This window comes from Thunnus maccoyii, chromosome 22, assembly GCF_910596095.1.
Source record: "Thunnus maccoyii chromosome 22, fThuMac1.1, whole genome shotgun sequence".
Lineage (NCBI taxonomy): Eukaryota > Metazoa > Chordata > Actinopteri > Scombriformes > Scombridae > Thunnus > Thunnus maccoyii.
This window is the reverse complement of record NC_056554.1, coordinates 15,815,618-15,837,413: the sequence shown is the minus strand read 5'-3', so window position 1 is coordinate 15,837,413 and position 21,796 is coordinate 15,815,618. Positions and strand designations below refer to the sequence as shown.

Below are 21,796 nucleotides of genomic sequence, written 5' to 3'. Positions count from 1 at the left end.
AACAAACCAGCGTAGTCATTGTTTATGGGGTGTATATCAAGTTAACAATTAGTGAAGGGATTATAACAAGCTGTAACGACGTGCCATGATGTTTTCATCATCAACCTTTGGGTTAACAGTCCAATGCACTAACCAATTTTTATACAACAGCTACTGATGATCATCCTCTCATTCATTCCACCAACCTGTGATACTTTGGCTACAGCTCTCTCTAACCCTGAACATGATGTTAGCTGGCTGTGTAAACACAAGACCCTACGTCCCTGGGTGGGCTCGAACCACCAACCTTTCGGTTAACAGCCGAACGCGCTAACCGATTGCGCCACAGAGACTGCTTTGTCCTGTGACAGAGGGGGTGTGGCTTCGATTTGCAATCCCCACCCACCTTCATCGCTGTTTACCTCTACCAGGGCAATACGGCAGAATTTAGAATCATGGCCTATTGAAGGAAAAGAGTTCTTTTAGAAATTTACAATGTTGCACAAAGTCAAGACGTGGTGAGATGTAGCACAACGAGCTAACCAAGTCCTGTAAATGGAATGGCGTTCGCCAGTCAAGTCTTTCACACAAGTAACGGTGACAATGTCATCACTTCCATTAGCCTTTATAACCATCTTAAAACAAACTACGGTAGCCATTGTCTATGCAGCAAAGATGAAGTAAAAAATGATAATTGGACTATAAGGCGCTACAACATAGTTGTAATGACATACAACAATATTTTAACCATCAATCTTTGGGTTAGCAGACGAATGCGCTAATAAATTTGTGAACAAGAACTACCGTTTCTGGTGATTTTGCTCTCATTCATTCCCCCACACTGAGGCACCAGACTTCTTTAACCCTTACCACCCAACACCGTGTTAGCTGCTTATTTACGCAGAAAAGTCGACGTCCCTGGGTGGGCTCGAACCACCAACCTTTCGGTTAACAGCCGAACGCGCTAACCGATTGCGCCACAGAGACTGCTTTGTCCTGTTTCAGAGGGGGCGTGGCTTCGATTTGCAATCCCCACCCACCTGCATCGCTGTTTACTTGTCGAAGGGCAATGTCGCAGAAATTTCAATGGTGGTATATTGAAGGAAAAGAGTTCTGTGAGAAATTTACAATGTAGCACAAAGTCAAGAGGTTTCCATTTGTGATACAACCAGCCAAGAACGCATCGTAAACAGAATGGCGTTCCCCATTGGCGTCTGCCACACGAGGGACTTCTCTCCAGAGTGCGACAATCCTATCGATGCCATTAGGTTTTGTAGCCATTTTTAAACAAACCAACGTAGTCATTGTTTATGGGGTGTATATCAAGTTAACAATTAGTGAAGGGATTATAACAAGCTGTAACGACATGCCATGATGTTTTCATCATCAACCTTTGGGTTAACAGTCCAATGCACTAACCAATTTTTATACAACAGCTACTGATGATCATCCTCTCATTCATTCCACCAACCTGTGATACTTTGGCTACAGCTCTCTCTAACCCTGAACATGATGTTAGCTGGCTGTGTAAACACAAGACCCTACGTCCCTGGGTGGGCTCGAACCACCAACCTTTCGGTTAACAGCCGAACGCGCTAACCGATTGCGCCACAGAGACTGCTTTGTCCTGTCACAGAGGGGGTGTGGCTTCGATTTGCAATCCCCACCCACCTTCATCGCTGTTTACCTCTACCAGGGCAATACGGCAGAATTTAGAATCATTTATGAAGGAAAAGAGTTCTTTTAGAAATTTACAATGTTGCACAAAGTCAAGACGTGGTGAGATGTAGCACAACGAGCTAACCAAGTCCTGTAAATGGAATGGCGTTCGCCAGTCAAGTCTTTCACACAAGTAACGGTGACAATGTCATCACTTCGATTAGCCTTTATAACCATCTTAAAACAAACTACGGTAGCCATTGTCTATGCAGCAAAGATGAAGTAAAAAATTGATAAATGGAATATAAGGCACTACAACATAGTTGTAATGACATACAACAATATTTTAACCATCAATCTTTGGGTTAGCAGACGAATGCGCGAATAAATTTGTGAACAAGAACTACCGTTTCCGATGATTTTGCTCTCATTCATTCCCCCACACTGAGGCACCAGACTTCTTTAACCCTTACCACCTAACACCGTGTTAGCTGGTTATTTACGCAGAAAAGTCGACGTCCCTGGGTGGGCTCGAACCACCAACCTTTCGGTTAACAGCCGAACGCGCTAACCGATTGCGCCACAGAGACTGCTCTGTCCTGTCACAGAGGGGGTGTGGCTTCGATTTGCAATCCCCACCCACCTGCATCGCTGTTTACTTGTCGAAGGGCAATATCGCAGAAATTTCAATGGTGGTATATTGAAGGAAAAGAGTTCTGTGAGAAATTTACAATGTAGCACAAAGTCAAGAGGTTTCCATTTGTGATACAACCAGCCAAGAACGCATCGTAAACAGAATGGCGTTCCCCATTGGCGTCTGCCACACGAGGGACTTCTCTCCAGAGTGCGACAATCCTATCGATGCCATTAGGTTTTGTAGCCATTTTTAAACAAACCAGCGTAGTCATTGTTTATGGGGTGTATATCAAGTTAACAATTAGTGAAGGGATTATAACAAGCTGTAACGACATGCCATGATGTTTTCATCATCAACCTTTGGGTTAACAGTCCAATGCACTAACCAATTTTTATACAACAGCTACTGATGATCATCCTCTCATTCATTCCACCAACCTGTGATACTTTGGCTACAGCTCTCTGTAACCCTGAACATGATGTTAGCTGGCGGTGTAAACGCAAGACCCTACGTCCCTGGGTGGGCTCGAACCACCAACCTTTCGGTTAACAGCCGAACGCGCTAACCGATTGCGCCACAGAGACTGCTTTGTCCTGTCACAGAGGGGGTGTGGCTTCGATTTGCAATCCCCACCCACCTTCATCGCTGTTTACCTCTACCAGGGCAATACGGCAGAATTTAGAATCATGGCCTATTGAAGGAAAAGAGTTCTTTTAGAAATTTACAATGTTGCACAAAGTCAAGACGTGGTGAGATGTAGCACAACGAGCTAACCAAGTCCTGTAAATGGAATGGCGTTCGCCAGTCAAGTCTTTCACACAAGTAACGGTGACAATGTCATCACTTCGATTAGCCTTTATAACCATCTTAAAACAAACTACGGTAGCCATTGTCTATGCAGCAAAGATGAAGTAAAAAATTGATAAATGGACTATAAGTTGCTACAACATAGTTGTAATGACATACAACAATATTTTAACCATCAATCTTTGGGTTAGCAGACGAATGCGCAAATAAATTTGTGAACAAGAACTACCGTTTCAGGTGATTTTGCTCTCATTCATTCCCCCACACTGAGGCACCAGACTTCTTTAACCCTTACCACCTAACACTGTGTTAGCTGGTTATTTACGCAGAAAAGTCGACGTCCCTGGGTGGGCTCGAACCACCAACCTTTCGGTTAACAGCCGAACGCGCTAACCGATTGCGCCACAGAGACTGCTTTGTCCTGTTTCAGAGGGGGCGTGGCTTGGATTTGCAATCCCCACCCACCTGCATCGCTGTTTACTTGTCGAAGGGCAATATCGCAGAAATTTCAATGGTGGTATATTGAAGGAAAAGAGTTCTGTGAGAAATTTACAATGTAGCACAAAGTCAAGAGGTTTCCATTTGTGATACAACCAGCCAAGAACACATCGTAAACAGAATGGCGTTCCCCATTGGCGTCTGCCACACGAGGGACTTCTCTCCAGAGTGCGACAATCCTATCGATGCCATTAGGTTTTGTAGCCATTTTTAAACAAACCAGCGTAGTCATTGTTTATGGGGTGTATATCAAGTTAACAATTAGTGAAGGGATTATAACAAGCTGTAACGACGTGCCATGATGTTTTCATCATCAACCTTTGGGTTAACAGTCCAATGCACTAACCAATTTTTATACAACAGCTACTGATGATCATCCTCTCATTCATTCCACCAACCTGTGATACTTTGGCTATAGCTCTCTCTAACCCTGAACATGATGTTAGCTGGCTGTGTAAACACAAGACCCTACGTCCCTGGGTGGGCTCGAACCACCAACCTTTCGGTTAACAGCCGAACGCGCTAACCGATTGCGCCACAGAGACTGCTTTGTCCTGTCACAGAGGGGGTGTGGCTTCGATTTGCAATCCCCACCCACCTTCATCGCTGTTTACCTCTACCAGGGCAATACGGCAGAATTTAGAATCATGGCCTATTGAAGGAAAAGAGTTCTTTTAGAAATTTACAATGTTGCACAAAGTCAAGACGTGGTGAGATGTAGCACAACGAGCTAACCAAGTCTTGTAAATGGAATGGCGTTCGCCAGTCAAGTCTTTCACACAAGTAACGGTGACAATGTCATCACTTCCATTAGCCTTTATAACCATCTTAAAACAAACTACGGTAGCCATTGTCTATGCAGCAAAGATGAAGTAAAAAATTGATAAATGGACTATAAGTTGCTACAACATAGTTGTAATGACATACAACAATATTTTAACCATCAATCTTTGGGTTAGCAGACGAATGCGCTAATAAATTTGTGAACAAGAACTACCGTTTCTGGTGATTTTGCTCTCATTCATTCCCCCACACTGAGGCACCAGACTTCTTTAACCCTTACCACCTAACACCGTGTTAGCTGGTTATTTACGCAGAAAAGTCGACGTCCCTGGGTGGGCTCGAACGACCAACCTTTCGGTTAACAGCCGAACGCGCTAACCGATTGCGCCACAGAGACTGCTTTGTCCTGTTTCAGAGGGGGCGTGGCTTCGATTTGCAATCCCCACCCACCTGCATCGCTGTTTACTTGTTGAAGGGCAATATCGCAGAAATTTCAATGGTGGTATATTGAAGGAAAAGAGTTCTGTGAGAAATTTACAACGTAGCACAAAGTCAAGAGGTTTCCATTTGTGATACAACCAGCCAAGAACGCATCGTAAACAGATGGCGTTCCCCATACGAGGGACTTCTCTCCAGAGTGCGACAATCCTATCGATGCCATTAGGTTTTGTAGCCATTTTTAAACAAACCAGCGTAGTCATTGTTTATGGGGTGTATATCAAGTTAACAATTAGTGAAGGGATTATAACAAGCTGTAACGACATGCCATGATGTTTTCATCATCAACCTTTGGGTTAACAGTCCAATGCACTAACCAATTTTTATACAACAGCTACTGATGATCATCCTCTCATTCATTCCACCAACCTGTGATACTTTGGCTACAGCTCTCTCTAACCCTGAACATGATGTTAGCTGGCTGTGTAAACACAAGACCCTACGTCCCTGGGTGGGCTCGAACCACCAACCTTTCGGTTAACAGCCGAACGCGCTAACCGATTGCGCCACAGAGACTGCTTTGTCCTGTCACAGAGGGGGTGTGGCTTCGATTTGCAATCCCCACCCACCTTCATCGCTGTTTACCTCTACCAGGGCAATACGGCATCAATTTAGAATCATTTATGAAGGAAAAGAGTTCTTTTAGAAATTTACAATGTTGCACAAAGTCAAGACGTGGTGAGATGTAGCACAACGAGCTAACCAAGTCCTGTAAATGGAATGGCGTTCGCCAGTCAAGTCTTTCACACAAGTAACGGTGACAATGTCATCACTTCGATTAGCCTTTATAACCATCTTAAAACAAACTACGGTAGCCATTGTCTATGCAGCAAAGATGAAGTAAAAAATTGATAAATGGACTATAAGGCGCTACAACATAGTTGTAATGACATACAACAATATTTTAACCATCAATCTTTGGGTTAGCAGACGAATGCGCGAATAAATTTGTGAACAAGAACTACCGTTTCCGATGATTTTGCTCTCATTCATTCCCCCACACTGAGGCACCAGACTTCTTTAACCCTTACCACCTAACACCGTGTTAGCTGGTTATTTACGCAGAAAAGTCGACGTCCCTGGGTGGGCTCGAACCACCAACCTTTCGGTTAACAGCCGAACGCGCTAACCGATTGCGCCACAGAGACTGCTTTGTCCTGTTTCAGAGGGGGCGTGGCTTCGATTTGCAAGCCCACCCACCTGCATCGCTGTTTACTTGTCGAAGGGCAATATCGCAGAAATTTCAATGGTGGTATATTGAAGGAAAAGAGTTCTGTGAGAAATTTACAATGTAGCACAAAGTCAAGAGGTTTCCATTTGTGATACAACCAGCCAAGAACGCATCGTTAACAGAATGGCGTTCCCCATTGGCGTCTGCCACACGAGGGACTTCTCTCCAGAGTGCGACAATCCTATCGATGCCATTAGGTTTTGTAGCCATTTTTAAACAAACCAGCGTAGTCATTGTTTATGGGGTGTATATCAAGTTAACAATTAGTGAAGGGATTATAACAAGCTGTAACGACATGCCATGATGTTTTCATCATCAACCTTTGGGTTAACAGTCCAATGCACTAACCAATTTTTATACAACAGCTACTGATGATCATCCTCTCATTCATTCCACCAACCTGTGATACTTTGGCTACAGCTCTCTCTAACCCTGAACATGATGTTAGCTGGCTGTGTAAACACAAGACCCTACGTCCCTGGGTGGGCTCGAACCACCAACCTTTCGGTTAACAGCCGAACGCGCTAACCGATTTCGCCACAGAGACTGCTTTGTCCTGTCACAGAGGGGGTGTGGCTTCGATTTGCAATCCCCACCCACCTTCATCGCTGTTTACCTCTACCAGGGCAATACGGCAGAATTTAGAATCATGGCCTATTGAAGGAAAAGAGTTCTTTTAGAAATTTACAATGTTGCACAAAGTCAAGACGTGGTGAGATGTAGCACAACGAGCTAACCAAGTCCTGTAAATGGAATGGCGTTCGCCAGTCAAGTCTTTCACACAAGTAACGGTGACAATGTCATCACTTCGATTAGCCTTTATAACCATCTTAAAACAAACTACGGTAGCCATTGTCTATGCAGCAAAGATGAAGTAAAAAATTGATAAATGGACTATAAGTTGCTACAACATAGTTGTAATGACATACAACAATATTTTAACCATCAATCTTTGGGTTAGCAGACGAATGCGCTAATAAATTTGTGAACAAGAACTACCGTTTCTGGTGATTTTGCTCTCATTCATTCCCCCACACTGAGGCACCAGACTTCTTTAACCCTTACCACCTAACACCGTGTTAGCTGGTTATTTACGCAGAAAAGTCGACGTCCCTGGGTGGGCTCGAACGACCAACCTTTCGGTTAACAGCCGAACGCGCTAACCGATTGCGCCACAGAGACTGCTTTGTCCTGTTTCAGAGGGGGCGTGGCTTCGATTTGCAATCCCCACCCACCTGCATCGCTGTTTACTTGTTGAAGGGCAATATCGCAGAAATTTCAATGGTGGTATATTGAAGGAAAAGAGTTCTGTGAGAAATTTACAATGTAGCACAAAGTCAAGAGGTTTCCATTTGTGATACAACCAGCCAAGAACGCATCGTAAACAGATGGCGTTCCCCATACGAGGGACTTCTCTCCAGAGTGCGACAATCCTATCGATGCCATTAGGTTTTGTAGCCATTTTTAAACAAACCAGCGTAGTCATTGTTTATGGGGTGTATATCAAGTTAACAATTAGTGAAGGGATTATAACAAGCTGTAACGACATGCCATGATGTTTTCATCATCAACCTTTGGGTTAACAGTCCAATGCACTAACCAATTTTTATACAACAGCTACTGATGATCATCCTCTCATTCATTCCACCAACCTGTGATACTTTGGCTACAGCTCTCTCTAACCCTGAACATGATGTTAGCTGGCTGTGTAAACACAAGACCCTACGTCCCTGGGTGGGCTCGAACCACCAACCTTTCGGTTAACAGCCGAACGCGCTAACCGATTGCGCCACAGAGACTGCTTTGTCCTGTCACAGAGGGGGTGTGGCTTCGATTTGCAATCCCCACCCACCTTCATCGCTGTTTACCTCTACCAGGGCAATACGGCATCAATTTAGAATCATTTATGAAGGAAAAGAGTTCTTTTAGAAATTTACAATGTTGCACAAAGTCAAGACGTGGTGAGATGTAGCACAACGAGCTAACCAAGTCCTGTAAATGGAATGGCGTTCGCCAGTCAAGTCTTTCACACAAGTAACGGTGACAATGTCATCACTTCCATTAGCCTTTATAACCATCTTAAAACAAACTACGGTAGCCATTGTCTATGCAGCAAAGATGAAGTAAAAAATTGATAAATGGACTATAAGGCGCTACAACATAGTTGTAATGACATACAACAATATTTTAACCATCAATCTTTGGGTTAGCAGACGAATGCGCGAATAAATTTGTGAACAAGAACTACCGTTTCCGGTGATTTTGCTCTCATTCATTCCCCCACACTGAGGCACCAGACTTCTTTAACCCTTACCACCTAACACCGTGTTAGCTGGTTATTTACGCAGAAAAGTCGACGTCCCTGGGTGGGCTCGAACCACCAACCTTTCGGTTAACAGCCGAACGCGCTAACCGATTGCGCCACAGAGACTGCTTTGTCCTGTTTCAGAGGGGGCGTGGCTTCGATTTGCAATCCCCACCCACCTGCATCGCTGTTTACTTGTCGAAGGGCAATATCGCAGAAATTTCAATGGTGGTATATTGAAGGAAAAGAGTTCTGTGAGAAATTTACAATGTAGCACAAAGTCAAGAGGTTTCCATTTGTGATACAACCAGCCAAGAACGCATCGTAAACAGAATGGCGTTCCCCATTGGCGTCTGCCACACGAGGGACTTCTCTCCAGAGTGCGACAATCCTATCGATGCCATTAGGTTTTGTAGCCATTTTTAAACAAACCAGCGTAGTCATTGTTTATGGGGTGTATATCAAGTTAACAATTAGTGAAGGGATTATAACAAGCTGTAACGACATGCCATGATGTTTTCATCATCAACCTTTGGGTTAACAGTCCAATGCACTAACCAATTTTTATACAACAGCTACTGATGATCATCCTCTCATTCATTCCACCAACCTGTGATACTTTGGCTACAGCTCTCTCTAACCCTGAACATGATGTTAGCTGGCTGTGTAAACACGAGACCCTACGTCCCTGGGTGGGCTCGAACCACCAACCTTTCGGTTAACAGCCGAACGCGCTAACCGATTGCGCCACAGAGACTGCTTTGTCCTGTCACAGAGGGGGTGTGGCTTCGATTTGCAATCCCCACCCACCTTCATCGCTGTTTACCTCTACCAGGGCAATACGGCAGAATTTAGAATCATGGCCTATTGAAGGAAAAGAGTTCTTTTAGAAATTTACAATGTTGCACAAAGTCAAGACGTGGTGAGATGTAGCACAACGAGCTAACCAAGTCCTGTAAATGGAATGGCGTTCGCCAGTCAAGTCTTTCACACAAGTAACAGTGACAATGTCATCACTTCGATTAGCCTTTATAACCATCTTAAAACAAACTACGGTAGCCATTGTCTATGCAGCAAAGATGAAGTAAAAAATTGATAAATGGACTATAAGGCGCTACAACATAGTTGTAATGACATACAACAATATTTTAACCATCAATCTTTGGGTTAGCAGACGAATGCGCGAATAAATTTGTGAACAAGAACTACCGTTTCTGGTGATTTTGCTCTCATTCATTCCCCCACACTGAGGCACCAGACTTCTTTAACCCTTACCACCTAACACCGTGTTAGCTGGTTATTTACGCAGAAAAGTCGACGTCCCTGGGTGGGCTCGAACCACCAACCTTTCGGTTAACAGCCGAACGCGCTAACCGATTGCGCCACAGAGACTGCTTTGTCCTGTTTCAGAGGGGGCGTGGCTTCGATTTGCAATCCCCACCCACCTGCATCGCTGTTTACTTGTTGAAGGGCAATATCGCAGAAATTTCAATGGTGGTATATTGAGGGAAAAGAGTTCTGTGAGAAATTTACAATGTAGCACAAAGTCAAGAGGTTTCCATTTGTGATACAACCAGCCAAGAACGCATCGTAAACAGAATGGCGTTCCCCATTGGCGTCTGCCACACGAGGGACTTCTCTCCAGAGTGCGACAATCCTATCGATGCCATTAGGTTTTGTAGCCATTTTTAAACAAACCAGGGTAGTCATTGTTTATGGGGTGTATATCAAGTTAACAATTAGTAAAGGGATTATAACAAGCTGTAACGACATGCCATGATGTTTTCATCATCAACAACACTTCAAGTCATAATCTATACTTAATCCATTGGGTGATAGGGTTCTCAGACGGTGGATCCATTAGTGTTCCCTTCTGGAAAGTAAAACATCAAATAATTGTATGTTTCGGGACAGAGTGAACTCAGTAGCCACATTTCTCTGTTCTCTATTTCTCTATTTAGCATCTTCAGATTAGGCTAACCCATTGTTGCTAACTTTGGAGCTAAACACCTTCACTTTACCAGCACATGAGGAAATAACAGACGTGACTTTTCTTGGTCTTGAGAAGCTGCAGCATTTCTTAACTGTTACACTGTAGTCTGTACTGTACATTTACTACCAGACTGACAACTTACTGCTAACCTTTTCCTCTGCTCTGTTCGCATTCACCGTCACTTTTCTGCCGCTTTATCTTTCCCACTTGCTACGCACATATATTACGCAATGCCCTATTTCTTAACGGAAATACGCTACCAAGAGTAACGACACAAAAGTTTACTCACATAACGGAACAACGCTGCACAGAGGCTCCCAAAAGCAATTGATTTCCATATTAATGGATATTTGGCGTTATTTTTGGCATTAAAAATTGTTTTTGGCCTGGTGGGGGTTCTTGTTGTTATAATTATAAGAAATACTGATTCAGTACGTTCAGTAAACGCTCAGTAAACGTTGAGTACAGTTAAACCTAGCAGTCTCCATTAGGTTCAGCGAGTTCAAACTTGTGAAAACAATGGGGGTGTTTTGAACATCCCCTTTTTCACAGGTAATTTGTTAGTCTGTCCCTCACGCTGCAGGAAATAATGGATTAATCCTGGAAAGCTATTGGTGTAGCACTTTTCTCCTTATGAAAGTAACACGGCAGTTATTCGACCAATGAGAATTTGGTCGGACAAGAGCATATCGGCCAACTAATTGACTAGTCAACCAGGAGACTACAGCCCTACACACTTCAATACCAATTCATTAGTTTGCCTTGAGAGGACAGACCGCGGGAGATTGTGGATGGCTTCGAGGAAAGATTGGGGTTCCCCCAATGCCGGGAAGCAGTAGATGGCTCTTATATCCACATCACTTCCACCCTCCAGCAACGAAAAGGAAGTCATTCCATCATGTTGCTGCATAAGCTGTTGTGGATCACCTCTGTCGGGGAGTAACACACAAACGCACACACACACACACACACATATCTCCCTGATGGTTAATATACAGTACATCTCTTGAGGTATATTGTGTTTGTAATATGTCAAATTATGTATAAATGGTTATGTATTTCTGTTATGTTAGACTGTTCATAGCCTTTTTGCCTGACTAATTGGAGTCAAACTGGATCATTGAAGCTAGTCTGTTTCCTTTTTCTTTCCACCAACAGATTCACTAACATCAATGTTGGATGGGCTGGCAGTGTGCACAATGCAAGAGTGCTATGAAACTCCATACTCTTCAATCTAGCGGAGAGTGACAACCTTTTCCCACCAGTGAGGTATAATCTCTTAATGTTCTACAGATGGCCTGCTCATTCATTTGTACTTGTCCTATGCATTTACTGTAGGGAAATCTAATTATTAACTCAAAGGGTGATTGTTTTTTTCTTTTTCCATTTAGGACACTCAAGGAATTGGAGGTGTAGAGGTGCCCAGCATGCTCTTGGGAGACCCATACCCTCTCTTGAGCTGGCTCATGAAGGGATACCCTGACAATGGACATCCTACCAGAGAGTACAGGCATTTCAGTTACAGACTGAGTCGTGCATGCATGACTGTGGAATGTGCTTTTGGAAGGCTTAAAGGGAGATGGCGGTGTTTGTTGAGGAAGATAGATGTCAGTATCTAGAGGGTCCCTACCATTGTAACCAGCTGCTGTGTCTTGCACATCACAAGAAGATGACTTTTTGGAGGAATGGAAGGAGGAAGTGGATGAGCCAGCAGAACTGAGGGAACCAGACATTCGTCAAGTCGACAAGTCGTCTCAAACTTACTCCTCTTCTGTCTGGTTTTGCCACTGCTTGAAGAAGACGGTGGCTTAGTTGATGAAGATGATGAGGAGTAGGAAGAGGAGGAGGATTGGGACAATGATGAAGTAGCAGCACCACCTGGTCCAGTAGTGGCTACAAACACAAACACGTAAAAATAAGACATTACAGCCAGCTCTCATTGGGTGAAAAAAGGCAATGCAGCAGTGCCAAGTTTCTGAACTAGCTGCTAACGTAAATGGTTCTTTAGCTTGAGAAGAATAACCACAAACACCAACACATACTAACATTAACCACACTACACTCCTTCTCAGCTCCTTCTTAATGATTCTCGTGTCCACCAGGAGATCAGTAAACACCCTCCTGCCTGAGCTGCTCTCTCTTTGCCTGCCAGAACAGAGGTACGGCCCTCCCCCTCCTCAGTGTGTGCAGTGAGTGATTAAACACACCAGTGCTCACTTACTCATCAGGACCTGGTGATGAAAGACCATGTCAAATGTACAGACATTGCCAGTGGGTCAGTTGTCAGCATTTATTTAAATTGCAAATAAATTCTTGATTTGTTCTGTTGTATACTTCATTATTTTTAATTTTTATTGTTACTCCCCTCATCCCCTGGATTTTCTTGGGGACATATTTGGGGGCTATTTGGGATATAGAAAGAGGAGATAAGTAAATGGATTTAATGAACAGACCAGTGTTTTTTCTTAGTGTTTTTTTTTTGTGTTAATTTTATCTCCAGTGGCTATTGCCTGAGTATTGGTGTCTGGATATCAATTGCCTCAACTAAGCATTTAAATAGCTTCCTTCCAGATAGACAGGTGAGTGTCCAGCTGGGCTGTATCAGCTGATCTGAAAACATTTAATGAAAAGGTGAAACACTGGCTGAAACAAAACCAAACCTGCGATCATTGATCTATACATCATACCATAATACATCATTGCCATAAATTAGGGAACATACGTATGCGCACACATATGCAACACATGTAAATTGATTATGTGATGTAAATACCGTTGTTATTGAAAATGTCACTATTTACTATGAGCTTTATTTATTTAATGTATTTCTGGTAGTGATATGTTATGACTATTTTAAGTAGAAAAGCCTAACCAGGGACAGGGGTCGCAAATTAGACTTGGTAAGAAATCCTATATGCAATACATCTGTTTCATGATATTTTAACCCGTTACAATGTTTTTTGCATCGTCCCTGACAAATAAACTACAAAAAAAAAAAAAAAAAAAAAAATAGGTAGTTGTTTGAGTTAGACAGGATCTGGGGAAGTTGTTTCGTGTGGCATGGTGCAACATTATATATGTTAGATAAAAGCACAAACTGAAACATCTGAGTGAAACTAAACTTCAAACCACAGTGATTCCATTACAAGGTAAAAACGCGATGTATCTCTGCTGTAAAGCCACGGTGGAAGCGCATATGATCACAGTATGATGCGGTTAAAGCTGGTCGTGTGGAAAATGCTGCAAGGTAAGCTCCTATTGTTAGCTTCTCTAGTTAACTAATTAACTCTCTTTAGTAGCAACCTACTTACAAGGCCAAGTGGTATTATAACATTCGCTAAGTACATTACCCGAGATACAAACTTAAAGGTTAGTCCTAGTTCAAATGAATATGAACTAGCTAGTGAGCTAGCTAGTGCTAATAGGAACTGATAAGTATACTTGGTATCAGAAAGCCTTAGGTCAAAGATTTAGGATAAACTTTGCCGTCGTATATGCATCCAAATGTGTGTGTTCAGTCCATGGTAAAAGGGTTAGGGTTCATTTTCAGGGTTCAGTTCAACATTTTTAGATCCTATTTTCTCATCTATAATCATAGTAGCCCGGCTAGCTCAGTCGGTAGAGCATGAGACTCTTAATCTCAGGGTCGTGGGTTCGAGCCCCACGTTGGGCGCTCTCCTTTTCAACAGAGCAGCAAGGATTCATTATTGTTTTTCTGTGGACTGTCAGACAGTGCTCACGTATAATCATTCTGGGCTACCTGGTGTGGTAATTCTGATGATAGTTAAAAACATGAAATAGAGATTCATGAATTTATGTATATAATAGAGCTAGATTGTTGTAAAGTTAGAACCAAACTTTTAAATTTACAAAAAATACACTCTGTTCGACCATTTTCAAGATATGCCGACTGAAATACACATCATATCTGTATACCCCACCAACAAGGTGGGTGGCTGTAGTGAATCACTTCATTGTTCGCCAGCACCTCTGAGGCTGTGGTTCTCTGCTGGAAAACAGTGGATTGCTCCCTCAGGGTTTGGAGTGATTTGCCACGTCAATTGAGGGACTGTTATGATGAAGACAATTGACCGACACAGTGAGAAGAAGCAAAGCCACAGATGGGTTTCTGAACAGACTGAAGATGCAGTGGGATTTAATTAAAGAAAAACGCCCAATGTGGGGCTCAAAACCACAATCTTGAGATTAAGAGTCTCATGCCCTACAGACTGAGTCAGCTGAGATGTGCGGCACCCCTCCCCCCACATCACCATCTGTCATTGAAACAAGCCTGCAGACCTTTCTCATGGGTTTTAGCCCATCCCCCACTGCTGCACAACTACGAAATGTATGAACAGTTCTGGAAGCAGCGACCTTGTCTCTGTGGCGCAATCGGTTAGCGCGTTCGGCTGTTAACCGAAAGGTTGGTGGTTCGAGCCCACCCAGGGACGAGAAGTTTTTCATAACTAGTATACATTAATATTAAAAACGCTATGTACTTAATTTAGGTCGTGTACCTTTTTTTGGCTAATAAAACATGCTTTCATTTGGCAAAAATGAAACCGTTTTAATGAAATCTAAAAAAAGAAAACCAAACCTGCTTTGTGTTTCTGCCTAAAAGACAATATCAGTGCCAGTTGCTCAAGCTGACATGTCAGCCCATGTTACTGTAAATTATATATTTTAAAGAACATCCCAAGCTTGGATGAGAAATAGTTCAATCTGTTGACAAATCAGATTTTTTAGCCAATATTAAATAGCATTTCCTGTTCTCTTCCTGCCCGTCTTTCCCCTCCCCCATTTCCCCTATTGTTTACACAGTGAGTGCTTCAGCGGTTTGTCAGCAATCAGGTTTTAGATTGGGGTGGTAAAAAAACAAAACAAAACAAAAAAAAAAAACAAGTCGTCCCTGGGTGGGCTCGAACCACCAACCTTTCGGTTAACAGCCGAACGCGCTAACCGATTGCGCCACAGAGACCACATGACAGAGAACAATAACAATACGGTTTATGATATGAATGTTCTGTGTGAAGATTCAATCAGAATTATAATTATAATCAGTGTGTTTACATGCACTTTACTTTGTGTACCTACCAGAGTAAAATAACCAGATTGGAAAGTATGGTTTGGTGTAATTTATGGTTTTGTGCAGTCTTCAGTCCCTGTCTTTCACTCCTCTGCTCTCTTTATCTGTTCCTGTGTTTGCCTGAGGGTTGTGTTGAGCTCCTCCCGCTCAACACAGAGCAGAGGGCAGAGGTCACAGTGAGAGAGAATGAAATCATGTGAAGTGAAAAATACAGTACCAGTCAAAAGTTTGGAAACACCTTTACATTCATTAGAATAAGAAAGTGTGTCCTAAGTTTTGACTGGTACTGTACATCTTGATTAAGAATTGCATTGTATGTGGTAGTAAAAAGACACTTAATTTAACACATTTAAATATTAAATTGAAGAGAATGGAATGAAATGTCCGAAATATTGACAAAGGAATGTGCAAATGTTCATAGTGAAACTGTTCTTGCGGTGTGAGGTCTTTAAATGCCTTGCAAAACTTGTATTTTGCCTCTTTAAACGTATCCCTGTCCCCACTCCTGAACTCCTCTTCCTTTTCCAACCTTTGCCATCTGAACCTGTGAACCAGGATTTATCATTGTTGTAACTCACCCTGGTGTGTGATGGTATACAGCTGTCCTCACAGATAATGATGTAGGATGTCACACAGATTGACCATAACATGGTAAGAGTGACCAAGTGCAGCACAGGGGCAGCGTGGTAGACAACACTTATAGTAGTGTAACACTGATCCAAAGTCAACTGAACCTGGACAGCTTCTTTTCAGCAGAGGAGGGAGTCCTCTTATAGTGGGAGAACAATCTCAGCTGCTTCTCAGGAGGAGACTCTGAAACATCCCCTTCCCCTGGTCGTGTTGATGCCGCTTGCTCTTCACCCTCTGCCTTTATATACTCTGAAATGAGAGGGGGCAGGAGAGACTCATTACAAATGTGTTATTGGCTTGGCCTATATGACAAAGACACTCAATGATATAAACATCACAACAATCAAATAGTTAATCACTTAACCAATGTTAATCAAAATGTTGCGTCCAACATGGATGCCATGAAGTAGGCATTGGTGAAAGGAAATGTGGTGAGGCCTCTTCCTTCAGATAGGTCACATCCTGGTATCTACAATGCATGAAGATCTCCGTAAACCTTGTTTTCAACAAGCTCTTCAGAGCTCTCACCAGGGGCCCGCAGTATCTGGCTTTTCGTCTTATTTCCAGCAGGTGACAGCGCTGAGTGAGGATACAGGGCACAATCACACTGATAGTGACAGTTTTCTTACCCTGTGTTAGGTTGGTAGAATGGATCAAGAGCTTTGATCAGGTCTTCAAGCTGAGCATACTCTCGCAGGGATAAGATAACGCTTCTGTGCCCCTCTGATTCCAACACACTGGATAGCTTTTGCATGTCTACACATGCACAGAAGCCTTCACCTGTTCCAGAATGGAATTCCATTGTGTGGCATTCACTATTGGAATTGTTGCATCACCAAAGCACGCTTCAAAGCAGTCTTTAAATGAGGTGCTACTGGGGAGGAGGTTGGCTGCACGGGATAACTTTGCTAGGGTGCTTGACAGCCCACTGCTGTCTTTCAGACCATCTTTTATGACCAACTGCAGTGAATATGTGAAGCATGACAGGCTCTGCATCTTAAGGTCTTATCCAAAGTGGCATTGACTGCCTGTCAAAAAAACTAACAAAATCAGAAAAAAGTCTTTATCAATTAAAAAGTTGAGTCCTCATCTCCAACTTCGGATTCTGAATGCAGTCAATGCTTGAGTCTGAATCCAAGTCCGAGTCATCAGTGCTCGAGTCCAAGTCGAGTCACGAGTCCTGAAAGTCAGGACTCGAGTTGGACTTGAGACTGAGTCCTGGACTCAAGTACTACAATACTGGCATGAATTTCATTTCATTTGTCACTGTTAGCTAGCTGGCTAATTTTCAGTCCTTTGGTAAGAGGCTTTGTAACGTATAAAATGATAAAATTCACAGAATGAAGACAACAAGACGCCATAAACACAGCAACAGCAACAAAACAAGAATTCTCAAGACAGAACACAAGATATGCAGGGCAACAGGAAACAGCAAACACTGGGTATTAGTATAATGGTATACAATTTGACAGAACCATAAAAAGGGCCATTAAGTTGAATCAATACATCTCTATAACAGTTTGAAGAAGATACTCACATTATAACCTTCAAGGTAGCCTTTATTGCAGGGCTGTTATATTTGACTGCATCAAGTATAGTTTTGGTGAACTTAATTAACTGTGTATATATAGAGATCAATGGAAAAAAATACACATATATTGTTCTCTCTGCCATACTGTATAGCTTTACTCATTAGTTGTGTAAACAGGAAAAAGTAGGTGGGTGTAGAGTTCAGACCCAAACCACACCCCCTTTCAAAAGGGGCGTAATAGTCTCTGTGGCGCAATCGGTTAGCGCGTTCGGCTGTTAACCGAAAGGTTGGTGGTTCGAGCCCACCCAGGGACGAAGGTTTTTCAGGGACAAGCTAGAAACTAGAATATGGAAACTATTGAGTCAACTCCCAGCACTTCAGCTTACATAACTAGAGATTATGCCTCTTCAAAAAAACACAAAACAATGTGTACAACAAAATTACACTGAGTTATAACACATTTAGTAATAGTTTAGTTCACATAAATACTAAATTTAGCATTTACTATGATTCAAATTTCTGCGATATTGCCCTTCTTCAGGTAGAGCGCTGCAGGTAGGTGGGGATTGCAAATCGAAGCCACACCCCCTCTGTGACAGGACAGAGCAGTCTCTGTGGCGCAATCGGTTAGCGCGTTCGGCTGTTAACCGAAAGGTTGGTGGTTCGAGCCCACCCAGGGACGTAGAATTTTGACAGTAAATAACCATGTAGTATGATATTAGATGGTAAGGGTAGAGAAATCTGGTGCTACAGTGTGGGGGAATGAATGAGAGCAAAATCATCAGAAGCATAGTTCTTGTATGCAAATTCATTAGCGCCCTCGTCTGTTAACTGAAAGGTGTTGATGGTTAAATTATTGTTGTATGTCATTACAACTATATGATAGTGTGTTATAATCCAATTATCAATTTTTTGCTTCATCTTCGCTGTGTTGACAGTGGCTACCGTAGTTTGTTTTGACATAGTAACAAAGACTAATTGCAGCGATACAGCGATACTTCGTTAGCTTGTTGTGCTACATATCACAACCTCTGACAAAACGCAGTCTCTGTGGTGCAATCAGCTAGCGTGTTTAGCTGTTAACCCAAAAGGTTGGTGGTTCGAGCTCACCCAGGGACGTAGGAGCTTGTGTTTACATAACCAGCTAACATCATGTTAAGGTTTAGAGAAAACTGTAGCTATGGTGGAATAAATGAGAGGATAATCATCAGTAGCTGTTGTATGAAAATACATTACTGCATAGGCTGTTTACGGAAAGGTTGATGATTATAATGTCATGGCATGTCCTTCCAGGTCATATAGCTTGCTATAATCCATTTATTACTTGTTGACTTCATATTCACTCCATAGACAATGGCTACCATGGATTGTTTAAGAATGGCTACAAGGACTAATCGCATCGATAAGATTGTCACAGTCAGTAGAGAAGTTCATAGTATGACAGACACCGATCTGGAACGCGATTCTCTTAACAATGCTTTGTTAGCTTGTTGTGCCACGAATTAAAACCTCTTCACTTTCTGCTACATTGTAAATTTCTCAAAGAACTATTTTCCTTCAATATACCACGATTTAAATTTCTGCGATATTGCCCTTCTACAAGTAAACAGTGATGAAGGGGGGTGGGGATTGCAAATCGAAGCCACACCCCCTCTGCAACAGGACAAAGCAGTCTCTGTGGCGCAATCGGTTAGCGCGTTCGGCTGTTAACCGAAAGGTTGGTGGTTCAAGCCCACCCAGGGACGTCTTGTGTTTACATAACCAGTTAATATTGTGTTAAGGGTTAGAGAAAGCTGTTACTAAAATATCACAATGTGATGGAATGAATGACGTTAATCATCAGTAGCTGTTGTATGAAAATACATTAATGCATTAGACTGTTTACGGAATGGTAGATGATTCAAATTTCATGGCATGTCCTTCCAGCTGTGTTATAATCCATTTATTTATTGTTTACTTTATATTCACTCCGTAGACAGTGGCTACCGTGGTTTGTGTAAAAATGACTACAAGGACTAATTCGATGAGATGGTCACAGTCAGAAGAGAAGTCCCTCGTGTGGCAGACGCCAATGGGGAACGCCATTCTGTTTACGATTGAAATTTCTGCGATATTGCCCTTCGACAAGTAAACAGTGATGCAGGTGGGTGGGGATTGAAAATTGAAGCCACGCCCCCTCTGTAACAGGACAAAGCCGTCTCTGTGGCGCAATCGGTTAGCGCGTTCGGCTGTTAACCGAAAGGTTGGTGGTTCGAGCCCACCCAGGGACGTCGACTTTTCTGCTTAAATAACCAGCTAACACGGTGTTAGGTGGTAAGGGTTAAAGAAGTCTGGTGCCTCAGTGTGGGGGAATGAATGAGAGCAAAATCATCAGAAACGGTAGTTCTTGTATGCAAATTTATTCGCGCATTCGTCTGCTAACCCAAAGATTGATGGTTAAAATATTGTTGTATGTCATTACAACTATGTTGTAGCGCCTTATACTCCATTTATCAATTTTTTACTTCATCTTTGCTGCATAGACAATGGCTACCGTAGTTTGTTTTAAGATGGTTATAAAGGCTAATGGAAGTGATGACATTGTCACTGTCACTTGTATGAAAGACTTGACTCGCGAACGCCATTCCATTTATAGGACTTGGTTAGCTCGTTGTGCTACATCTCACCACGTCTTGACTTTGTGCAACATTGTAAATTTCTAAAAGAACTCTTTTCCTTCAATAGGCCATGATTCTAAATTCTGCCGTATTGCCCTGGTAGAGGTAAACAGCGATGAAGGTGGGTGGGGATTGCAAATTGAAGCCACGCCCCCTCTGTAACAGGACGACGCGGTCTCTGTGGCGCAATCGGTTAGCGCGTTCGGCTGTTAACCGAAAGGTTGGTGGTTCGAGCCCACCCAGGGACGTCGACTTTTCTGCTTAAATAACCAGGTAACACAGTGTTAGGTAGTAAGGGTTAAAGAAGTCTGGTTCTACAGTGTGGGGGAATGAATGAGAGCAAAATCATCAGAAACGATAGTTCTTGTATGCAAAGTTGATGGTTAAAGTATTGTTGTATGTCATTACAACTATTTTATAGCGCGTTATAATCCGTTTATCAAGTTTTTTCTTCATCTTCGCTGCGTAGACAATGTCTACCGTAATTTGTTTTAAAATAGTTACAAAGACTAATCGCAACGATAACAATGTCACTCTCAGTAGAGAAGTTACCTGTATGGAAGACGTGACCCGGGAATACCTTTCCATTTACGGTACTTCGTTAGCTTGTTGTGCTGCGTATCACAACTTCGGACACAGAGTCTCTGTGGCACAATTGGTTAGCGCGTTCGGCTATTAACCAGAAGGTTGGTGGTGGGAAAATCATCACTAGCTGCTGTATGAAAATTAATTAGCGCTTTTGAGCCTTTACCGAAAGGCTTACATTTAAAATGTCATGGCATGTCCTTACAGGTATATTATAGTGTGTTATAATCCATTTATTATTTGTTTACTTTATGTAAATGCTAAGTTTAAAGGACAAAGCTGGCGATTTCCTATCTGTCTCGTTCAGTCGCTTTGTTAAGCGTCTCACGGTAAAATAACAACACTGTGAGAAGTAGCCAGAGCAGCCTAGCTTTTCCAAGCTATGCAGTTTTAAAGTAGAGATAAATCATATAAAATCTCATCCGCCCAAATACTCAGCCTCCACTTTATGCCTATATAATACTTCATGAATCGTTTGTCTTTTAATTGCTCGTGTGGTTATTTTTTTATTTATGTAACTGTCATGCATTTCATAGAAACTTTTGTTTAGAGGAAATTTCAGTTTTTCATAAACCCTGGTCTTAATTTTAGGACATATTATGTATATCTTATTGGCCATGACTTTCACCACAGAAATGTTGAGTCACTACTAGCATTTAGTAGCTCCTGTGAACACAAAGCATGTATGCACATACTGTATAAATAAGTTAAACATGCAGATGGGTTAGAAACTTAAGGGAAAATCATTGAATATTATTCATTGAAAAGATATTCACTTATTAAATATTTGGTCCAAAATCTCACGTACTTGAGGTGCTCAATTGGGTTGAGGTCTGGTGACTAAAAAGGCTATAGCCTTCATTTATTATAATGTATTATAACTCACATAATACTGAAACTATTCAGTGAATTTCCTT

General features: G+C 42.3%; 1 long non-coding RNA gene and 20 other non-coding genes across 21 annotated transcripts; 7 read left to right on the top strand and 14 right to left on the bottom strand.

The window, feature by feature from the left end:
- Positions 1–258: 258 nt before the first annotated feature.
- trnan-guu lies at positions 259–332 on the bottom strand. The gene has a single exon. It is a non-coding gene; the product is annotated as a tRNA-Asn (tRNA).
- Positions 333–892: 560 nt separating this feature from the next.
- trnan-guu lies at positions 893–966 on the bottom strand. Its single transcript has one exon. It is a non-coding gene; the product is annotated as a tRNA-Asn (tRNA).
- A 557-nt stretch (positions 967–1,523) lies between these two features.
- On the bottom strand, positions 1,524–1,597 carry trnan-guu. Its single transcript has one exon. It is a non-coding gene; the product is annotated as a tRNA-Asn (tRNA).
- Positions 1,598–2,154: 557 nt separating this feature from the next.
- Positions 2,155–2,228, bottom strand: trnan-guu. The gene has a single exon. It is a non-coding gene; the product is annotated as a tRNA-Asn (tRNA).
- A 557-nt stretch (positions 2,229–2,785) lies between these two features.
- On the bottom strand, positions 2,786–2,859 carry trnan-guu. The gene has a single exon. It is a non-coding gene; the product is annotated as a tRNA-Asn (tRNA).
- A 561-nt stretch (positions 2,860–3,420) lies between these two features.
- On the bottom strand, positions 3,421–3,494 carry trnan-guu. The gene has a single exon. It is a non-coding gene; the product is annotated as a tRNA-Asn (tRNA).
- Positions 3,495–4,051: 557 nt separating this feature from the next.
- Positions 4,052–4,125, bottom strand: trnan-guu. Its single transcript has one exon. It is a non-coding gene; the product is annotated as a tRNA-Asn (tRNA).
- Positions 4,126–5,303: 1,178 nt separating this feature from the next.
- On the bottom strand, positions 5,304–5,377 carry trnan-guu. The gene has a single exon. It is a non-coding gene; the product is annotated as a tRNA-Asn (tRNA).
- Positions 5,378–5,935: 558 nt separating this feature from the next.
- Positions 5,936–6,009, bottom strand: trnan-guu. The gene has a single exon. It is a non-coding gene; the product is annotated as a tRNA-Asn (tRNA).
- A 1,808-nt stretch (positions 6,010–7,817) lies between these two features.
- On the bottom strand, positions 7,818–7,891 carry trnan-guu. Its single transcript has one exon. It is a non-coding gene; the product is annotated as a tRNA-Asn (tRNA).
- A 558-nt stretch (positions 7,892–8,449) lies between these two features.
- trnan-guu lies at positions 8,450–8,523 on the bottom strand. The gene has a single exon. It is a non-coding gene; the product is annotated as a tRNA-Asn (tRNA).
- A 557-nt stretch (positions 8,524–9,080) lies between these two features.
- On the bottom strand, positions 9,081–9,154 carry trnan-guu. Its single transcript has one exon. It is a non-coding gene; the product is annotated as a tRNA-Asn (tRNA).
- Positions 9,155–9,715: 561 nt separating this feature from the next.
- On the bottom strand, positions 9,716–9,789 carry trnan-guu. Its single transcript has one exon. It is a non-coding gene; the product is annotated as a tRNA-Asn (tRNA).
- Positions 9,790–11,553: 1,764 nt separating this feature from the next.
- On the top strand, positions 11,554–12,721 carry LOC121889218. Its single transcript, XR_006093468.1, has 2 exons — positions 11,554–11,659; positions 11,782–12,721. It is a non-coding gene; the product is annotated as an uncharacterized LOC121889218 (long non-coding RNA).
- Positions 12,722–13,990: 1,269 nt separating this feature from the next.
- On the top strand, positions 13,991–14,063 carry trnak-cuu. The gene has a single exon. It is a non-coding gene; the product is annotated as a tRNA-Lys (tRNA).
- Positions 14,064–14,767: 704 nt separating this feature from the next.
- On the top strand, positions 14,768–14,841 carry trnan-guu. The gene has a single exon. It is a non-coding gene; the product is annotated as a tRNA-Asn (tRNA).
- Positions 14,842–15,294: 453 nt separating this feature from the next.
- On the bottom strand, positions 15,295–15,368 carry trnan-guu. The gene has a single exon. It is a non-coding gene; the product is annotated as a tRNA-Asn (tRNA).
- A 2,509-nt stretch (positions 15,369–17,877) lies between these two features.
- trnan-guu lies at positions 17,878–17,951 on the top strand. Its single transcript has one exon. It is a non-coding gene; the product is annotated as a tRNA-Asn (tRNA).
- Positions 17,952–18,245: 294 nt separating this feature from the next.
- trnan-guu lies at positions 18,246–18,319 on the top strand. Its single transcript has one exon. It is a non-coding gene; the product is annotated as a tRNA-Asn (tRNA).
- Positions 18,320–19,833: 1,514 nt separating this feature from the next.
- trnan-guu lies at positions 19,834–19,907 on the top strand. The gene has a single exon. It is a non-coding gene; the product is annotated as a tRNA-Asn (tRNA).
- Positions 19,908–20,468: 561 nt separating this feature from the next.
- trnan-guu lies at positions 20,469–20,542 on the top strand. The gene has a single exon. It is a non-coding gene; the product is annotated as a tRNA-Asn (tRNA).
- The last annotated feature ends 1,254 nt before the right edge of the window (positions 20,543–21,796 follow it).